The sequence below is a fragment of the Panicum virgatum genome, chromosome 6N (genome assembly GCF_016808335.1).
Source record: "Panicum virgatum strain AP13 chromosome 6N, P.virgatum_v5, whole genome shotgun sequence".
NCBI lineage: Eukaryota > Viridiplantae > Streptophyta > Magnoliopsida > Poales > Poaceae > Panicum > Panicum virgatum.
Window position 1 is genome coordinate 24062508 of NC_053150.1, and position 22270 is coordinate 24084777.

The 22270-nt window shown below is 46.3% G+C and overlaps 1 long non-coding RNA gene across 1 annotated transcript; it reads left to right on the forward strand.

Moving 5' to 3' along the window:
* Positions 1–19450: 19450 nt before the first annotated feature.
* LOC120677517 lies at positions 19451–21389 on the forward strand. Its single transcript, XR_005676350.1, has 2 exons — positions 19451–20922; positions 21016–21389. It is a non-coding gene; the product is annotated as an uncharacterized LOC120677517 (long non-coding RNA).
* The last annotated feature ends 881 nt before the right edge of the window (positions 21390–22270 follow it).

Consider the following 22270-nt stretch of genomic DNA (forward strand, 5'->3'; position numbering starts at 1 on the left):
GCCACTTGGCACCCGAACTTGACCGTTTTCGATTTTGTCCTGGATTTTGGAGCATGTTGCATTTTGACAGGAAATTGGACATTTTCGGAGATGTTTCGACGCATGGTTACAACTGGGCTAAGATGAGGAATAAGAGGAAGATTCAACACGCGAAAGATGGGACCGAAAGGGGCCAGAAAAGGCCCAGGCCGGCCGGCCTGGAGTCCTTGGGCCGGCCAGCCTAGCCCTTTTCGGAGTCCAATCAATCTCGGTTTTCTTCAGCGCGAAGTATGCGTCAACCCTAATCTGTGTTTTTACCAAAACCGCCGACTATATCTACCTATAAATACCCCGAAGCCGCCGTCAAAGATGGGCATCCAGAGAGCATCCAGGGAGATCGCAGAGATCGCAGAGAAGAGCATCCAGAGATACATTCGAGTTAGACACAAGAGAAAGGCGACACCTGAGGCCTCATCGTCCCTCGGCGCCGCTGCAAGTTGGAGGACAGCAAGGGATCCATCCCTTGCCGGAGATTTCTCCACCATGATCGACTACGCTTCGCTTAGCTTCATGGGGTAAAGTCCTCGTTTGTTCATGGGGTTGTAAGGAGATCTTGAGTTGTAATTGCCGAATCCTTTATGAGATTGATCTATCATAATTCTTGTTGATGATGTTTTGATGCCTAATAGTTCGCGACTTAGCTTTGGGTTTGCTTTGCTCTTGCATGGCTTACTTAGATTACATCAACTATCGTGTTCTTGTTGATTCGTTACCGATTATCCTCGTGTAGTGACAGTATGCGGGAGGGAAAGGTTTTGATCTTGGAACACACCTTTGGTAGATTAGATCTGTTCTTCGTTGCTTGGCGATTACATCTCTAGTGATCCTAGACCCTATGGACAAATGCTCTTCATATCTTGTGCACACATCTATCTTTGCTCACTAGTCTAGATTAGATTAGATTGGTTAGATTAGATCTATTTCATACTCAAACACTCAATATAGATCTTTTACCAACATCATTAGTGCTTAGTTAAGCATAGTAATACACTTGTTCCGTGGATTGATAAACCTTGGGGGAATACTCTAAGGGAAAAGCTACACGATTCGTGCGCTTGCGGTACGTAAATTGGCGCTTTAAGAAGCGTCAACACGTAGGTTGGAGAGCTAAATGTGTCAACAAACCTACTATAAAACAAATATGTGTCTTGAACTTGGGTTGTATAAACTTGGGTTGTATAAGTAATTAGTTGCGGACTAATCTGTGTCTTTGTTATATACTTGTGCCTTGAACCTGCTATATGCAAATCTGTGTCTTGAACTTGCTGTATACAAATCTGTGCTGAAAATATCGAATACTATTTCTACTGTGCTAAAACATCTCTTAAAAAATGGGATCAAGAGTTGTGCTTAGAAACTAATTACAACTTGACACACTGGTAGTTGCAACTAACACGGGATAGTAATTGCAAAAAAATAGGTTTGTTAACAGCTTAAAAATATGTTTTATATACCAATTGCAAACACATTGTGTTGGCAGTTGCAACTAAAGTAGAATACGGATTACAACCTAGAAAGTGTTGACGTAGTAACAAAGTGCAGGTACAATGACATGCCAAAAAAATAAAAAAAAACGTGGTTACAGCAAGAAAACGTGGATACAACTAAAATGACGTAGTAGCAGAACGATGGTGAAAAGTATCAGGATTGTGTATTGGAACTAATTGCAACATAACACACAGGTAGTTGCAACTAACACAGGATAACTATTTATCCCAGTTTTGTTAACAGCTTAAAGTAAATTTTGATCTCTCAGAATGATTAAAAATGATCCAAATAATATGTTATATACCAAATTGCAAACACAATGTGTGGGTAGTTGCAAGTACAACGACACACTGAAAAATGCAACTTACAATAAGGATGAATTATCATCACACGATTGCAATCTAGTATGGTGATCAGTTGCAAATGTCAAAGTACATAGGTTGCTACCACAAAAATATAATGACAGGAAATGAACTATAAAAGTTATTCAACACCACACACTGCATCAGTGACAAATGATAGCTACTACAGACTGTTCCAACATCACATTACAAACGATCATTATCATTCATTCCAAACGATCTTCCTCCCACCAAGCCTGTAGACATCCAATTCATCGGGTAGCTCGGCTTGGTTCAGAGCATGGAAGATGCAGTAGTGCATGAGCTCGATCCTGTATCTCATCCCCTTGAACTACAAAGAAAAAAGGTACAAACAGGAAAGCACATGGGAGGGGGGGGGGAGAAAAAGGTAAGTATGGATTGGCAAAATCACATGCACATATACTAAAAATAAAAATGGTGAAATAATAACTCACCGGATTGATGTCAATGTTTAGGCGATCACCATCCCAAAATTCCATGTATTTCCACAGGAAAAACATGCAATCATTGGGTCCAGCTTGCTTTGGCAAATCAATGAACGCCCTGTCCAAGTTGCCAAAACGAGGAAACTTGTTATTTGTAACTTTCTGGAATGCAACGCTTAGGATGGGCATCTTCTCAGCGATGGGCCAGTGATGAACTTCAGGATCGCTGTTCCCCCAAATGTAGTCAATCGAGTCTAAGATATCAATGCGATTGTGGATGAGGTTGATGCACTAGACAAAATAATGCTTCCCAGAGAATGCAGGCATGAATATCTGCATGAAAAATTGGGGTATGAACACCAATTGCAAACAACTAGCAGAACAGTTGCAGTATTATAGAAAAAGGTTTATAGTTTGCAAAATAGCATGAAAAAAAAATACTAACCAACTTTGCCTTTGTTATATCATGGTAGTGCTCAATTTCACATTCCAAGTATTTTTTGAGTATAGTGAACTCTTCAGTCTCAGTTTCACCATCCTCCATGTACACACTACGAACAGACATTGTCTGGGTCTGCACAGATCATTTGTAACAAAACAACTTAGCATAAAATTAAAAAAGAGAAAACTAGCATGTAAAGTTGCAAGGGTGGTGGGAGTGTAGAGGGAGCCAAATAAAAACTCACAAAGAATCTGGTCGTGAGAAAGACCCTATATCCCAATGAATCTTCGTTATGGACAGCATCATCATAATGAAGACAATGCACAGTGAAATCAAGGACAGAAGAATCTCCATCTTTGTCATCAGCAAAAGAAGTGATCAGATCACCGCCATCAAATGAGCAGAATATACTGAAATCAATCAAGACCGTCCTGTGTGGGGGGGGGGGAGGAAAATATGTTACTAGCTGCATATACAAATGTGTGACAAAAAAAAACTAACTGGTATGTGTTTAGACTTACTCTTTCAGCTTCTCATCAGAGGCAATCTTGTTCCTCAGGGCAAGTGCCTTTGCCAATGGAACTTGCGGGCGGCATCCTGGGAGTTTGACTGGTGATATGTACTTCCTTGGCCTCTTCTTCAATCTCTGACCGATATGTTTGTAAATTATTTTTTGGAAATAATTGAAATCCTGTGAACCTTGTGTAACACCCGGTTTATAAAAGGACATAAACCAAGCAATCATATACGTGCCAGGATCAAGTCACACGTATATACAACAGAATGAACAGTATATCATAGCACATATCATGTAAAAAGATATAATAAAGCGAATACGAATGTTATTTATTACATTAATGACAAAAATGTCTGATACAGAGTATGCGAAAGCGTAATACAAATACGATAAAAACTCTCCGAAGCAGAGCAGGGCGCCACAGGGACGTCGACTGGGAGACGAATGCCTAGAAGTCCTCGAAGTCCTGGTAGCGCTGAGCGAACTCCCTCGCGTCGGCAGGAACTGAGCAGCAGTAGAGTATCCCCAAGAGGAAAAAGAGTAGTGTAGGCAAGAGTGAGTACACAACTTGTACTCAACAAGTATAACACAAACTATGAGGCTCTAAGGTTGGCTGACTAACTGCATTAGCTTTTAAGTCTTGGCAAAATTTTATTAAAGCTAATTACTACAAGTTGATGATTTACCATAAACCCAGTTACATAGTAATTAATCAAAATTAATCATGTTACTACTGAGAACCAAACCAAAACCACCAAGGTAACCCCGAGAGGCACCTCCCTCGTCGGAAGGAGACAACCCCACTAATCAAAAGGAGGATCTGGGCCGCTCATGACCGTGAGCACGGCTAGTATACCAGTTTTACACTCTGCAGAGGTTGCACATCTTTACCCACAAGTCGTGAGCTACGCCAGTTGTTCATCACACTTCCTTAGGTGAGATGACTAGCAAACTCACTACGAGGCCGTTACAAAGGACATGTTGGTAAGGTGTAACCGCTAAGGATTCAGGCAATGCAACGATGGTACCCACCTCGAGGGGTACGCAGACCAAGCCTCGTAGCCTGGGCACCATTGAAGCTCGACTCCCCTCTTGCCCCGTCGGTAAGTTACTCCCGAACCAAAATGGCCTAATTAGTAAACCAAGACCGTCCCATTCCAGTCTTGTGGTAGCGCTGTTGTCCCAGGTTGTCGCTCTATGAACCGGTCCTTATGGAGAGTGGCCAACCAGGGAGTAAGCACCGTGCTGGCCCCCTAAACCATGTTTCTAACAAAACCAATTTTAACGAGACGTGAACCACTCAAGCCACATAGAGGGTCACTCTCAGAATTAAGTTGCATATACCATTAATCAAATTAATTAAAAAGGACCAAGTGTGTTATAGCGCGGCACCTAGCACATCTAACCAAAATGCAACCCAAAGGATATATATAAAGGATATAAAGTGGCTAGGAACTCCTTATAGGCATACAGTATTAAAATGCAGTATGAAAATGTATTTAAAGTGATGGGTGGTGTTCATGTTATACTTGCCTTCCTCGTACTGCTCCTGCTGCTGCTCAAACTGGTCAGAAGACAGCTGCTCCGGGTACTGGTACTGGGGCTCCTCCGGTAGCTCAACATCTACTCACGAACACATGGTCAAAAACAAGGCACAACATAAACATACATGCAAACAATAGCAAAAACTAAGAAATAGTACACCAATACATAAAAATAGCACACTAAACTAGTCTAAAACTATTCTACGCATTACAATGATCGCGTGGACATAAAGAACGCCTAAAACGGAGCTAAAACACAAAATCTAGTCCCAAAACAAATTCCAGGGACTTATTTGTAAGAAAACTGAAGTTCTAGGGGGTTTCTGGGCAAAACCGGGGACTAAAACATAAATAAACCTTAGATTCAGGGGCCAACTCGCAAAAAATCCCTAACTGGATGGCGGGTTATATATCTAAAAAGGTCAGGGGGGTCTGTGCAAGATTTTGGGCCAAACTGTGATTTCTTTTGAATAGGATTGAATCGCGGGTTCGTTGTGGGCCGTAGGATTGCGATTCGACGGCTACGAGCGAAGGGGCGAGTGGGCGGCGGCGCTGACCGCCGGAAACAGAGTTCCTGCGGCGGCGCTCAACCGGAGATGGCCGTTCCGGCGCTCTAGGGAGCCATTTGGGTTGCGGTCTGGCCCAGGAGGTTCATCACTCCATGTGTGATTCACCTGAGGCAACAACTGAGCACGGGAAGGCTCGAAGAGAGGTGCTCGACGGCGAGGCGGTTCGGCGGCACACCGGCGAGAAATCTCGCACGGGACAGGGACAGCCCGAGGGAAAAGAAAGCACGGGGAGGTTCGTTATCGCGGCGTGAAGCCCTGGGACCGCTTGGCTGTGGGAGGGAGGCGACGGAGGGCCGGAGCGGGCACGGCGGAGCTCCGAGCTTGGCGAGGACATGGCGGCGCTCGTGGAGAAGGTCGACGCAGGGGTTCTCCCGGCTTCTGATCTTCACGAGCGGGGTCTGCGTTGAGCTGTGAAGCCAAGGATATGGTCAGCGGGGCCGGAGGAATACTGGCGGCGTGGAAACTCGACGAGGGGCTCACCGTGGCGGAGATCCGACGTTGGGGCGGCGCTAGGCTAGGGTTTGTGGGATACGGCGGCTGCGGGACGGAGGGTGCAAGGGAGGCACGGCTGGGTTTCTATTTATAGGGCGGCGGACCTAGGCGTGCGCGCCCGGGCGATGAATCACGGCGAGATTCCCGGCCGGTGGTTGTGCTGCGTGGGGGAGAGGACGGCCTGATGGGTGGGGTCGATGGGTCAGCGGGATGTGGGGGACGCGGACGATGCGCTCGCGGGCGCGGGAGGGGGTGACCGACGCACGGGGTCCAGCTGGCATGCGGGCGGGGAGACTGTGGAGCGGCGTGCTGGGCTGGCAGCGCAAAAGGGCGTGGGCTGCTGCGCGGTGTGAGCGAGTGGGCCGCTCGGGAGGAAACGGACTGGCTGACGCGCGGGGGCGTTGGGCCGCGGGGTGCTGGACTTTGCGCTCGCGTGAGCTGGGCCGGGAAGGGAGAAAGGAAAAAGAGGAGGAGGGCCGGAGGAAGAGGGCTGAGTCACCTGGGTTGGGTTTGGGCCGGTGTGGGGAAAAAGGGTGGGAGCCGGGCTGGGCTGCTGGGTTTGGATTTTTCTATCTTCCTTCTCTTTTCTAATTCTAGTTCCTAATCAAACTCAACCAAAACTAGTTGAATTCAAACTTGGATTTGAATTCCACTCTAACACTCAAACAAAATCATGATGCACAACAAAATTAAACCAATGATAAAATTTTAATTTCTTAAGGAACAAAATTTAGATTAAATGCCACTCTAAACACAATAAATCTTAGAAAATTAAATAAATAAAGCCAATTAAATTTATTATTAAATACTAAAATTTAATTTAGGGTGTTACAAATCCTACCCCCTTACAGGAATCTCGTCCCGAGATTCTGGGCTGGCTAGCAAATAGATCAGGATAGGTCTTCATCAACTCCTCTTCCTTCTTCTGGCAAGTCCTCCGAAAAGACATCCAGAAATTCAGACACCATGCGAATACCATCCGTGGGTATAGACTCCATCTGATGAGGAAAACCAGAAGGCTCTGTAGCACTGACTGTCACCTCTTGGCCATTAGATGCTAACAAGTGAACTGACCGCTGAGCACAATCAATTCTGACTCCCCACTTGGCAAGAGTATCCATTCCCAGAATCACATCAATACCCTTGGTGTCTATCACCATCGGATTTGTACTGAACTTTACTCTTCCTATGGAAACACTGACTCTGGGACAGGAGATATGAGACCTCAATTGTCCTCCAGGTGAAGATACTAACATGCATTTCTTTAATGTGTTAGTATGAATACCATGATGCTCGACAAAAGACTGTGTAATAAAGGAATGCGTAGCACCAGTATCGAACAGCACCGTAGCTGGATATGAGTTGACCATGGACGTACCAATAACCACGTTTGGAGACTCGGCCGCTGACTCGGCCGTCACATGGTTCACCTTCCCCTGTCGTGGTGCTCTAGGTTGGGCTGGGCGCCCCTGCTGTCCTGCATGCCGTGGAGTCGGTGAAAGGCGTTTCTGTGGACAACTTTTGGCATAATGACCTTTTTGCTCGCATTGGTAGCACATGCGGTGGTGGTGAATGGCGCTACTTGGTTGACCTTCATGTGAACTTAGCATCACATCTTGCATTGTTTCTTCTGCTTGCTTTTTGGACTCCTTGCGACCGCGTGGCTGAATCACATTCATAGTGATAGTCAACCCATTAATATAATCATAGAGAGCTTGATTCTCGACCTGTGTATCTCTAGAGCACTCAGGATCCTTTCTCTTCTGGATGGTTTGTAGCTCATCGACCGATGGACAGTCAAGGAAAATAGAATCTTCTACTAGCTGTTCTTGATGAGACCTCTTTCTCTTTGTACTGGAGAACAATCTCTGGTTCCTCCTAGTTGTGGCTTCATCTTCAGTCGCACGAACTTGACGACAAGGAACGCCATAGAATTGGCAACACGGGCAAGGTTTCTCACCATCACCCATTGCACTGTCTCCAAGGTCTTTTTGTTCTGCCAACATCTGAGCTGGGGCAAAGAGGAAACACGGATTGGTAAGGTCAAGAAAGAGAGAAAAACTCCAGATAGGTGTTACATAAATCCGGGAACAAGGGACTAGAGCATAACTCTTCTGTTTCGTCTGAGAGATTCTCAACTTCTCTTGTACTATCTGTAGGCCGGGGTGTCACATCCCTACCCCCTTACAGAAACCGACGTCCTCGTCGGTGAATCGCTGGATATCACCTTCTCTTCGCGCTATCCTTCTTCTCAACAAGACCGAAACCCAAGGCATGATAAGGTAGAGAGGATAGAGTGGACGGTTTTACCCCCAATGATCTAACTCAGTTTTATTAATTAATTAACTTTAACTTAGGAATGATTTTCATTAAACAAATTTAACAACTAAATTATGCAATCAACCAAAAATCCAAATCAAACATGTTGCATAAAGACAAGCAGACAATTTTCATGACTTAGCCGAGTTTAGCACACGACTCGACTAACACAACGCGTCGCAAAACGTGCTATCGTATTATTATAAAGGGTCACCTATCCCATACTCATGGTGGTCAGATGACTGATTCAGACCAAAGTCTACGAAAACTATTCTATAGAGAGAAATCAAGGCAAGGCGAGTAAAAATCTTGGAGTTCAAGGAGTATAATAGCAAAATAGTTTCAGCAGACAAGGCTGAGAGAGAAGAAGGCTTAAAAATCGACCAGTTCTATCTAGGCTTTCGTCCTACAGTCGATATGGCTCTGATACCACTCTGTAACACCCGGTTTATAAAATGACATAAACCGAGCAATCATATATGTGTCAGGATCAAGTCACACGTATATACAACAGAATGAACAATATATCATAGCACATATCACGTAAAAAGATATAATAAAGTGAATACGAATGTTATTTATTACATTAATGACAAAAATGTCTGATACAGAGTATGCGGAAGCGTAATACAAATACGATAAAAACTCTCCGAAGTAGAGCAGGGCGCCACAGGGACGTCGACTGGAAGACGAATGCCTAGAAGTCCTCGAAGTCCTGGTAGCACTGAGCGAACTCCCTCGCGTCGGCAGGAACTGAGCAGCAGTAGAGTATCCCCAAGAGGAAAAAGAGTAGTGTAGGCAAGAGTGAGTACACAACTTGTACTCAACATGTATAACACAAACTATGAGGCTCTAAGGTTGGCTGACTGACTGCATTAGCTTTTAAGTCTTGGCAAAATTTTATTAAAGCTAATTACTACAAGTTAATGATTTACCATAAACCCAGTTACATAGTAATTAATCAAAATTAATCATGTTACTACTAAGAACCAAACCGAAACCACCAAGGTAACCCCGAGAGGCACCTCCCACATCGGAAGGAGACAACCCCACTAATCAAAAGGAGGATCTAGGCCGCTCATGACCGTGAGCACGGCTAGTATACCAGTTTTACACTCTGCAGATGTTGCACATCTTTACCCACAAGTCATGAGCTACGCCAGTTGTTCATCACACTTCCTTAGGTGAGATGACTAGCAAACTCACTACGAGGCCGTTACAAAGGACACGTTGGTAAGGTGTAACCGCTAAGGATTCAAGCAATGCAACGATGGTACCCACCTCGAGGGGTACGCAGACCAAGCCTCGTAGCCTGGGCACCATTGAAGCTTGACTCCCCTCTTGCCCCATCGGTAAGTTACTCCCGAACCAAAATGGCCTAATTAGTAAGCCAAGACCGTCCCATTCCAGTCTTGAGGTAGCGCTGTTGTCCCAGGTTGTCGCTCTATGAACCGGTCCTTATGGAGAGTGGCCAACCAGGCAGTAAGCACCGAGCTGGCCCCCTAAACCATGTTTCTAACAAAACCAATTTTAACGAGATGTGAACCACTCAAGCCACACAGAGGGTCACTCTCAGAATTAAGTTGCATATACCATTAATCAAATTAATTAAAAAGGACCAAGTGTGTTATAGCGCGGCACCTAGCACAACTAACCAAAATGCAACCCAAAAAAAATATATAAAGGATATAAAGTGGCTAGGAACTCCTTATAGGCATACAGTATTAAAATGCAGTATGAAAATGTATTTAAAGTGATGGGTGGTGTTCATGTTATACTTGGCTTCCTCGTACTACTCCTGCTGCTGCTCAAACTGGTCAGAAGACGGCTGCTCCGGGTACTGGTACTAGGGCTCCTCCGGTAGCTCAACGTCTACTCACGAACACATGGCCAAAAACAAGGCACAACATAAACATACATGCAAACAATAGCAAAAACTAAGAAACAGTACACCAATACATAAAAACAGCACACTAAACTAGTCTAAAACTATTCTACGTGTTACAGCGATCGCGTGCACATAAAGAACGCCTAAAACGGAGCTAAAACACAAAATCTAGGCCCAAAACAAATTCCAGGGACTTATTTGTAAGAAAACTGAAGTTCCAGGGGGTTTTTGGGCAAAACTGGGGACTAAAACATAAATAAACCTTAGATTCAGGGGCCAACTCGCAAAAAGACCCTAACTGGATGGCGGGTTATATATCTAAAAAGGTCAGGGGGGTCTGTGCAAGATTTTGGGCCAAACTGTAATTTCTTTTGAATAGGATTGGATCGCGGGTTGATTACCGAGAAACTGAGGGGCTCTTATGCAAAACCTACGCGCGCTGACCGGTATGTTTTGGTTTGACTCGGGCGGGTTCGTTGTGGGCCGTAGGATTGCGATCCGACGGCTACGGGCGAAGGGGCGAGCGGGTGGCGGCGCTGACCGCCGGAAACAGAGTTCCCGCGGCGGCGCTCGACCGAAGATGGCCGTTCCGGCGCTCTAGGGAGCCATTTGGGTTGCGGTCTGGCCCAGGAGGTTCATCACTCCATGCGTGATTCACCTGAGGCAACAACTGAGCACGGGAAGGCTCGGAGAGAGGTGCTCGACGGCGAGGCGGTTCGGCGGCACACCGGCGAGAAATCTCGCACGGGACACGGACAGCCCGAGGGAAAAGAAAGCACGGGGAGGTTCGTTACCGCGGCGTGAAGCCCTGGGACCGCTTGGCTGTGGGAGGGAGGCGACGGAGGGCCGGAGCGGGCGCAGCGGAGCTCCGAGCTTGGCGAGGACATGGCGGCGCCCGTGGAGAAGGTCGACGCAGGGGTTCTCCCGGCTTCTGATCTTCACAAGCGGGGTCTGCGTCGAGCTGTGAAGCCAAGGAGATGGTCAGCGGGGCCGGAGGAATATTGGCGACATGGAAACTCGACGAGGGGCTCACCATGGCAGAGATCCGACGTTGGGGCGGCGCTAGGCTAGGGTTTGTGGGATACGGCGGCTGCGGGACGGAGGGTGCAGGGGAGGCACGGCTGGGTTTCTATTTATAGGGCGGCGGACATAGGCGTGCGCGCTCGGGCGAGGAATCACGGCGAGATTACCGGCCGGTGGTTGTGCTATGTGGGGGAGACGACGGCCTGATGGGTGGGGTCGACGGGTCAGCGGGATGTGGGGGATGCGGACGACGCGCTCGCGGGCGCGGGAGGGAGCGACCGACGTGCGGGGTCCAGCTGGCAGGCGGGCGGGGAGACTGTGGAGCGGCGTGCTGGGCTGGCAGCGCAAGAGGGCGTGGGCCGCTGCACGGTGTGAGCGAGTGGGCCGCTCGGGAGGAAACGGACTGGCTGACGCGCGGGGGCGCTGGGCCGCGGGGTGCTGGACTTTGTGCTCGCGTGAGCTGGGCCGGGAAGGGAGAAAGGAAAAAGAGGAGGAGGGCCGGAGGAAGCGGGCTGAGTCACCTGGGTTGGGTTTGGGCCGGTGTGGGGAAAAAGTGTGGGAGCCGGGCTGGGCTGCTGGGTTTGGATTTTTCTATCTTCCTTCTCTTTTCTAATTCTAGTTCCTAATCAAACTCAACCAAAACTAGTTGAATTCAAACTTGGATTTGAATTCCACTCTAACACTCAAACAAAATCAATGCTCCAGCATGATGCACAACAAAATTAAACCTATGATAAAATTTTAATTTCTTAAGGAACAAAATTTAGATTAAATGCCATTCTAAACACAATATATCTTAGAAAATTAAATAAATAAAGCCAATTAAATTTATTATTAAATACTGAAATTTAATTTAGGGTGTTACACCTTGTTCCATCTTCTCTTGAGACAAACGAATAGGCGGGGTCTGGGAGTTAATTTCTTCAGCTGAATCTTCTGGGAAATTTGCATCACTTGCTTGTGCTGAACTGGGGCCTGCCTCAGTAGGGACACTACTCTTCAAATTTGAAATTTCTTCATCGGCAAGGTCACGCAGCACAACCAACTGCTTCTCATGTTCATCGCGAATCGCTTGGATTTCTTTATTAAGCTGAATCTGGGACCTCTTCTTCTTTAATGCTGACTTTATTTTTTGTTTGTTTCTGCTTCTTGGTTTCCTCCATCTTCTTGGTAGCCTCAGCCTTAGCATTATTTTTCCCGTCAACAACGCTAGAGGAGCGCGTGCTCCTTATTGTGTATACATGTTCCTTCATGGTTTGTGATGGCTGCAGCAAGAAAAAACAACATATGATGAATTGTGGAAAAAATGCAGATATAGTATAACTCCAAAAAATATAATAATAATGTATCCAACAGGAAAAAAGAAAATATAAAATATAGGAAAAAATATATGTGTATGTTAGAAGAATTGGGGGAGAGTGGGATAGCTTACATCAGATCTCCCCACGCTTGCATGTGTCTGCAAGGTAGGTCCCTCCTTGTTCTGAGTATCTCCTTCCATCTCAGATGTTTGCAAGGTAGGTCCCTCCTTGTTCTGAGTCTCTCCTTCAATCTCAGATGTTTGCTTCTGAAAAGGCACACAGATTGCAATAACATAAGTTGATGAATTGCAAATTCAGACCGATGTGAATTACTACATTATCAAATAAAAAGACAAAGGGGGGTGAGTAGGGGCAAGGGGTAGCTTACACCAGCTAGAACCACATCTGCAGGGTCAGGGATATCAATATTTGGTACATCCCTAGGGGGAGATCTAGATAGCTCCTTGTTTGGCTCACATGTCAATGATTCAGTGGCTACTTCCATCTCACCTGCCAGCTTCTGTAAAAATACACAAATAATTGTAAAAAAACTAAAAAAGTCAATAAAAATGCACATTTTCAAAATATATGACACATGTGTGGATAAAAAAACAAAACTTACATGAACTAAGCACATGTTAGCAACAACATCAATATTGGGGGCATCTTTGCTTGCAGCTCCAGATACATCCTTGCCCAAATCCTGATTGATTTGGAAAATTGTAACATATTATACAGAAAAGATTGCAACAACATAAGTCAATGAATTGCAAATTCAGGCCTATGTGGATTACTACATTATCAAAAAAGACAATGGGGGGAGGGGCAGGGGGTAGCTTACACCAGATGAAACCACAACTATAGGGTCGGGGATATCAATATTTGGTATATCCCTAAGGGGAGATCTAGTTGCCTCCTTGTTTGGCTCACATGTCACCGACTGAGTCTCTCCTTCCATCTCAGATGTTTGCTTCTGATAGGCACACAGATTGCAACAACATAAGTGGATGAATTGCAAATGCAGACCTATGTAAATTACTACATTATCAAATAAAAAGCAAGGGGGCTGAAAAGGGCAGGGGGTAGCTTACACCAGTTAGAGCCATGTCAGCAACTGCATCAATCTTTGGTGCATCTCTACTTGATGCTCCAGATGCACCCTTGTCCAAATTCTCCCCATCGTCAACGGAATCCTGAATGAATTCTGAAAATTGCAACATGTTATGAAGAAGATTGCAACATAAATAGTGCACGAACTGCAAATGAGGAAAAAATGGAAAAGAAAGTATGGCAATATTACATTAGAGTCTGGGCCATCATCGAAGAAGTATAACCTGTGTCTGATATTCTGCGTGCGCGTGTGTGTGTGTTGAGAAAAAGATTAAAAAATTGAGTTGTGTGAAAACAAAATGGCTACTCCATTAATTGCACCTGGTCATTGCGACATTCAGGGGGTGGTGAGATCTATAGCATAGAAAATATATCATCGACACCCTGACTAGGGCCGCGCAATACATGAGGTGCTACAAAAAACACACAGATCAGAAAAAACAAAAAAAAGCATGGAAAAAAGAACAAAAAAGATGGGTATCATATAATGAATGTTTAAAAAAATGAGAGAATTACTTGATATGCTTGTTTCTTGAGCATCAACATTGCCGTGGCTGGACAGTGGACTAGTGTTTTCATCAGATGCATCTTCGCGATCCAGTGGATTTACATCATATTCATATCCATGTTCCGGTGAACTATGGTTTGCAGACATGTCTCCTTCAGGTATTTCTCCTTCACCAGCTGCTGCACTATCATCACCTGCAGCTGCACATTCATCATCTCCATCTTCTTCTACTGCTGATGCTGATGGTTGTTCATTTCTCGATCCAGCCCTCCTCCTAGTTTCATTGGCAGTAATCTTGTCATCCCGGGCATCGACAAGCAGCTTCTACATGGAGCTGAAACACTCATGGTGGGCTTTTGCCATGAGCTCATTTGCCCTAGATGTATACTCAACAGCTTTTTCCATGAACAGCTGGGCCTGCTTAGTGCTGTCATCAAATGCATTCAAGATCTTGAGCGCCTCTGACTTTCTACTTCTTCCAACTACATCAATAATTCACTGCCCAAAAGAACTGCTGAAACTAGGGTAGCGATAAATAGGCGGAGGCTGTAGATTGATAGCAGAACTACCAGCAGCAGCAGAAACATGAGAAGCAGCTGGTGCTGGGCAAAGCAGCGGGAACAATGTAGCAGGTGTCTGTAAGACTCTTCAGCTGCAATTTTTAAAAAAAAATAAACATTAGGGAAAATATAACACAAATTGCAAACAATATATCTACATGATAACAACAAATAGTTTCAAGTACAGTTGGCTTACCATGAGATTTCCAAACTCAGCAGTCTCACTATGGATATCTCACCTACGATCCATACTTGTTATCAAATCAATCATATTTGAGTCCAAGAAAGCACAACCGGGTAGCGAGATTGGGTTGGTATTTAAACCATGCTTTAGATTATCAACATATAGCATCTGTATGTATTAAAAAAAATTACACTACGTCAGTTATACAAATTGCAATGTGAGAACTAACCCAGTTGCAATATTAATACTATAATAGAGAAATATTATAAATATAGTCCAGACATAGAACAATTACAAAACAGAATTGAGCTAGTTGCAAATAATAGGCCAACACAGTTGCAGCAGAAAAAATATGCTAATATCATGTACAGGGAATGTGTTCCAAAAAACAATTATTGTATAGGCAAAATTGCAAAAACAAAACTAAACCAGTTGTAATGTGATAACTAACAGAGTTGCAATATTAATACTAACTAGTAGAAATATTCCACAGCCAGTAATCGGTGCCATGATGCCTTTCTGCACAAAATCCTTTTTATACAGACGAGCAGCTTTTCTGAGGTTGTCAACTACTGCTTTGCACCAGTTAATATTGCCAATGTTCTCCAAGTCTTCAGTATTCTTTACATCCCCAAGCCTGATATATGAGTCGGTGTTTGAGAATAACAACGACTGGAAAGTGCACATAAAGAACGCTCTAAGCGCCAAATTTTCGGTAAGTGTCTTTCTCACTAAACCATCCAAAACATCTAAAACACTGATCCCACGCTTGGGCCTATATGCACTACCACAAATTTGCTCTCCCAGCTGCCTCCGCTTGAAACGAGCTTCATCATCACTCATGAAAGGTGGGTCACCTCCGGCTTTTGGAATCTGGAACACACACCATACACTATGCTCAGTAATTGCTATTTCTTTGCCACCACCAATCTCTAATTTTATTGTTTTTGGGTTGAGCTTCCGCATAAGCCAGCTGAGCAATTGCCTATCAATTGAACTTGGCTGGAAATGGAGGAGTCCCCCAAAATTCTTCGCACAGACTTGAGCTTTCAGACTCTTATTGAGAGCTACAACAAGTTCTTTGAATTTTACAGGCGAGCAGCGGATGGAGATAGGCCTCTTCTTCGCCTCTTCTTCCTCACCAGATCCAACAGCACCGCCAGATGGAGCTGCAACAGGGTTTGGTGCATGACCACGAGCTTGATTGCGGCGCCTCTTCCTATTCCTACCCTCTGCTGCATTATCACCCTGATCAGGGGAGGTGGGGCATAATCCGAATCATCTTCATCATTATCCTGGCTGTCTATGTTGGGTGCAGTAGGAGTGCTGATCCTTAATACTTTCCTCCTGTTCTTAAACTTCATCTTCTCCTTGTTCTTCTCTATATTAGCAGCACGAAGATGGGAAGAACTACAGACAGTTCCCCGGGCCGGATCATCATTGCCACATCCCTGAGCACTTGAAGCATTCGCCGCACTATCCATTTTGTAGAAACACTGCAATTGAGAGAAAAACACAACTCATCAAAACCAATTGCAAACAAAACATGAAGCAAATTGTAAATTATGGACCAATGTAATTACAAAACATAGTATGGGATCAAAATTGCAAAAATATATGTTTGCAAGGGCAAAATATCTAGAAAGAAGAATTTAATCCTAACATTGGATTTGTTTCCTGATACTTCATACAATGAAAAGCACAATTAAACACATAAAAACTATATCCATAGTAAAACCATCGCACACATATATACAATTCCAATGATGATTATGGTAGTGACATGACTCATATAGAAACATCTAACACAATGAACCCATCAACACATAAAACACCTCCAAAATTATGATCAGTCCAACATAGCATGATAATTAAAAGTGTTATTTCATAGGCAAAATTATGCAAAAAAATATACAGCAAAAAGCAAAAAAACATAAGCCAATTGCAACCACACACATAAGCTATTTGCAAACCACACAAGTAAGCCATTTGCAAAAACCACACAAATAAGCCAAAATTGCATCACCGGGTCCCATTTCCCCCCCCCCCAAAAAAACTAACCATATGCCATTTTCAACCACGCGCATAATTTGTTTGCAACTACGCACATAATCCGTTTACAACCACACACATAAGCCAATTGCATCACTGGGCTCATGTTTTCCAAAAAAAAAAGGGCAGAACATAAGCCATTTGCAACCACGCGTGTAAACCATTTGTAACCACACATGTAGCCAATTGCATCACTGTTGTGAACCCCCCACCCTAAAAAAAATCTACCTAGAACAGAGACATTACATCACTGGGGCGCGTTTCACCAACCCCAACTAAAAATCACCGTAGTGGGACACCTCCACTAACAAAATGCAGTGAAAAGGGGGGGTACAATGCACATGATTGTGAGCACGGGTGTGGTAGGAGGGTCAGGGTGAGGGCGGATGGGAGCAGTGGAAGCGGGATGCAGTACGCGTGATTGTGAGCGCGAATGTGGTTGAGAGTCGAGGTGAGCGGGGATGGGAGCAGTGGAAGGCGGATTAATTTTGAGCGCATGTCTGGTGGAGGGTCGGGTGTGAGGGGGGTGGGAGCGCACGACTTACCACACCAGCGAAGCCTCGGCGAGCGCGGACCGATGAACGAAGCAAATGCGGCAAGGGGCAGCGCGCAGAATCCCCCCCTCGCGGCAGCTCTTCCTCCACCCCCTGCTTGCTCCGCTCCTGCTTGTTCCACACCAGCAATCAGCAGCGCGCGAGGGAAGCACTCGGCGGTGGCCACCCTCGGCAGTGCTTCGACGCCAACGGACAAGGCGGCACGGCGATGCGGCGGCGCGGCGGAATCAGCGAGGGAGGATGCGGCGGTGCGGACGAAACAAAAAGCAATGGGCAACTGTGTTTCGAAAAAAAGGAACGTGGGGGGTGCGGTTAATTAGGGGCAATGGCGTGCGGTTAATTGGGGGAAGGGGGGCGACGGAGTGTGCTGAATCAGACCAGGGTGAGGCGCGCGGGGGGGGGGGGGGGACAGTTGGTCCGGCTCGGATCAAGCGCGCCGGTTGGTCTGAGTGCATTCTCTGTATAGAATGCACCTAGGTATAATATATATATACCTGAATAAACTACCTGAATGCGCGTAGGTCTATTTGGTACTCTGGTACTGAATAAACTACCCGAGCCCGCCCACCGTGCTCGACCCCCGCACCCGACTCGAACGCTCGCGCCGTCCTCGACCCACGACCGTGCGGTTCCCCCACGACCAGTTTCTCCCCCCACGACCGAGCGGTTCCCCCCTCCCCAGCTCGCAGATGCGATGTTCTGCCCGTCCGTCCCCGGGAGCCGCGATTCACAGCGCCGCCGGGCGTTTCCCTGCGCCCGCCCCGCCCTGCGTCGCCGGCCAACGCAATTCGCTGCGCCGCCGGCGTCCGTGCCGCCCGCGCCTGCTCCCGCCGGCCCTAGCCGGCCATCCACCGTTGCCGCCTCTACTCGTACGTTCGCCCAATTCAGCAAGGTGCCCTCATGTGACACCCCAGCCCAGGGCTTAATAGGACTAATAGGATACTCATACCAACAAGTTACAATTTTTTTTTCCGGAAGCCGGTCTCCAAAGAACTCCGAGGTTAAGCGTGCTTGGCCCGGAGAAATTTGTGGATGGGTGACCGACCGGGAAGTTCTTCCCGGGTGCGCATGAGTGAGAACAAAGTGTGTAGAAAAGACTGGTGTTGGTCTGTGAGGACAGTCTATGTCCTAGAAAGCAGCCAGATGTAAGCGGGCCCGGCCTCGGGGAGGCGGGACGTTACAGAATGGTATCAGAGCCGACTCTCGCGGTTTCACGGGCACGTACGGGCGTAAGTGCAGAGGCATGAGCATGGGCGCGTGGGGGCGCAGATGCCACCGGCATGTGCATGGGCGCGTGGCGGGTCAGTGCGCGGGCATCAGGGATGCGCCGTTGGCACTGGACGCACGGACATGGCACATGGACCATTGGCACTGGACGCACGGACGTGGCACATGGGCTGCTGGCACTAGACGTACAGGACGTGGCCAAGAGAGGACGTTCCTGGCTTGGGATTGACCGACGAGGACGTCGGTCTCTTAAGGGGGTGAGAATGTGACACCCCGGCCCAGAGCTTAATAGGATTAATAGGATACTCATACCAACAAGTTGCAACTTCTTTTCCGGAAGCCGGTCTCCAAAGAACTCCGAGGTTAAGCGTGCTTGGCCCGGAGAAATTTGGGGATGGGTGACCAACCGGGAAGTTCTTCCCAGGTGCGCACGAGTGAGAACAAGGTGTGCAGAAAAGACTGGTGTTGGTCTGTGAGGACAGTCTATGTCCTAGAAAGCAGCCAGATGTAAGCGGGCCCGGCCTCGGGGAGGCGGGATGTTACACCTCAGGTTGCGAGCAGATCCCGACGGCGCTCCCTCCTCCCATTCCCGACGCGGCCGCTCCTCCCGACGGCACGCTCCCTCCTCCCGCCGTTGCCCCTCCCTCCCGATGGCGCTCCCCTCCTCTGACGGAGCTCCCTCCTCCCAGTTCGCGATCTGTTTCGTGACACCGCTCTACCAGAATCGGCGCTGCGTGCATCAAGCTTCCTCACCACGCGCTGCATCTCCGGTTGCTTGCACTGGACCCACAGAAGCAACGCACGGATCTCATCTACACAGACTCCACCTGCTGCCCCAGCCATGGGCAGTCTGGCACTCGTCAGGTAGATCCTGCCCCTGATGGTTCAGTTGTTTGCACATATTTTTTATAGCTAGTCACCCAACTCCGCCTCGAGCCCTAGACTGCGGCGGCGAGGGGATTGTGGCGTCATTAGCACTGCCTCCGTTTTCTCCTGCCGGCACCGCCGTCAGGCCAGCTAGATCTAGGTTAATTGCATCAGAACCCATTGTTCCAGACTTTGGAATTGAAGGAAGCATCGATCAAAGGTAATTGCAGAGAGGAATTCTTTGATCCTACGAGTGACAAATGGATTTCCAATCCTAATGTTTCTTTGTGGCTTGCGGTCAGAGACCCTCTCCGAAAATAGAAGGAGCTGATCTGTTGATTAATTGTGAGCATAATCTCCCAATCTGAGCATCTAGTGTTGGATTTGCCGGTGTCCGTCATTATCGTACCCGTGTTTGATCTCGCCCATGTCAGCGGACCACTCTTGGACACCTAGTTCCTTGTTTTTCTCCACTGCCGTGCCGGCGATGCCACCTTGGCGCCTCATCCAACTGTGCGACTCTGTAGAGGCGCATCGGAGCAGCGACAGTGGTAAGGGAGAGGAGAGACATACTGGCTAGTGTATGTGCTTTAGACTTAAGGATCCGCATCCATAAGGTATATCGTGGTTGAGCAGTAGGGGTTCTTGGTTTGGATTGATTAATTTTCATGTTGCGTTTTCCAGTAGATATCTCTGCTCATGCTTAGATATGAGTGAATTCATTTCTTTTTGTTCCTTCCGACTTCCGTGCTATGATACTATTCCTTCCCTGCTGCAAGGCTGCAAATTACTTACTATAGGTGAAGAAAGTTTTGGGATGCAGGTGAAGGATTTGTGTGGTCGATTAGGGCTATGGTATTGCGGTGTTCATTCTGTTCTTGCAATTTATTATGCTATCGTGGAATTTAATTTCACATTGGCAGAAACATGTCCCTGCATATGGGGTAATCATATCCACTCGTTCAGCTCCTAATTTCCATTTGCGATCTTAAACTCTTTCTAAAAAATATATCCCTTCATTCTAAATTTGAGTTAGGTTCTTATTAATCTTTCTACTATATATGTTGCTTATGTTTCCCATGTGATCTATCCAGTAACATCGTTTTATCTGTCACTGTTAGTCCCATTGCATTCAGAAACAACAGTTTGGACTATTCGTTTTTGAGTGAACTTATACTCTGGAAATTAATTAGTTGTTTACTTTTAGTCCATGCCGGCACATTTACTTGTTGATACGTTTGTTCATATCCGCTGATATATTCTGTCATGAGACCATTACTGCTGCTATATCTGCAGAACTTTTTGAAGCATCAGCATTAATTATTGTCACATTCCTTTATTGTCAGGTACTTGGAACAGAATGGGCTGAATGCTTATTTGAACAAGTACATAATTGAGCTTGACCATCAGCTTGGAGCCCTTGTTGGAAGGTACAATATACCAATGGCTCACCAGGCCTTTGATGCAAGATAATTGTTTATGTGAAGTACATTTACATCCTTTTTTGGATGCATGCATAGCAGGAAACCATGGTCGAAGTTTGTTAATGCAGATAACCAACATCTAGTATCTCCTGAGATGTGGTCTAATGGCTCTTGCATTTGAAATTTACTACACTAGGATAGTTCTCGGCTCTAGCTTGATTTCAATGTTTATTTGTAGGCCATAGATTTCCTCGACAAGCTTCTGTGTTATGTGTTGGTATCTTGAGAATTTGCACCATGTGTTGGTGCCAAAGCTTTTATTATGATCTAGATGATGGGATTCATGTTTATGACCTGTGTCATTAGAGCTGGAATGAGTAAGCTCTGTTTCTGGGTCTCAATTAACTGATTAGAGCTAGATTTTCAGTGATTCTGCAAGTCAATCAACCTAGATATGCATTTATGTTTTCTTAGACCTGTATACTAAAGGTTAGTTATGAATAGAATCCACTATTAGATCGAGAGAATGGTCGAGCTATCACAAAGGTGGCACACATCTCGCTTTGAGCTTGACTAGTATCGTGTGGCAAAGGGATCGGTGTATGAGTATATCTAAGGTTCGGCCGATCTGATCTTTATGTGTATTTGTGAGTCACTATGCCCTGCTAGGTGCCGCTATTGACTTGTGATTCGGAAATGATTTCCGATCACGACCACCTACACATGAAACTAATGGGTCACACACTTAAGGGGTTTGGAATGTTGGAAAGCTTGCCTGTATGATTGTCTCTAGTGCAAGTGGGAGATTGTTGGTGATATGCCCAAGAGCCCATCATCACAATACGGTTTAAAGGCCCAAAAGGATATTGATCCAAGAGGGATTAGGGTTACTAATGGGCCTATGAGATAGAAGCCCATTAGTACGCCCTATATATACGAGGGAGGGGCTAGGGGGGCGATACCCCGGTGAGCTGCGCCACCTCCTAGCCGCCGCCCCTCCTTCTCTCTCTCGGCCGCCGCCCATGCCGTGCGTGCGGTGCTAGCACACCGACGCCCGGTGTTTCATCCCCATACGTGTGGACTCCGTGGAGGCGCTGCTGCGACTGCTGCGCTAATCGGCTGCTGGGATCAAGTAGGAGGAGCTCGGTTTGTGGGACGTGATCGACTACTTCCTCTACATCGACGCGCGACTTCTTCCGCTGCGCTGCGCGTCTAGTGGTAACGATCTATGATCTTCTACTCGCAAGCATCTTGGGTATATGCGGTAGTGATACTAGCATAGCCTACCCGTTTACCTACATATACATCCTAGCTAGTCCAATTGCAATAATTTCTTAGACATTAGGTTTAATTT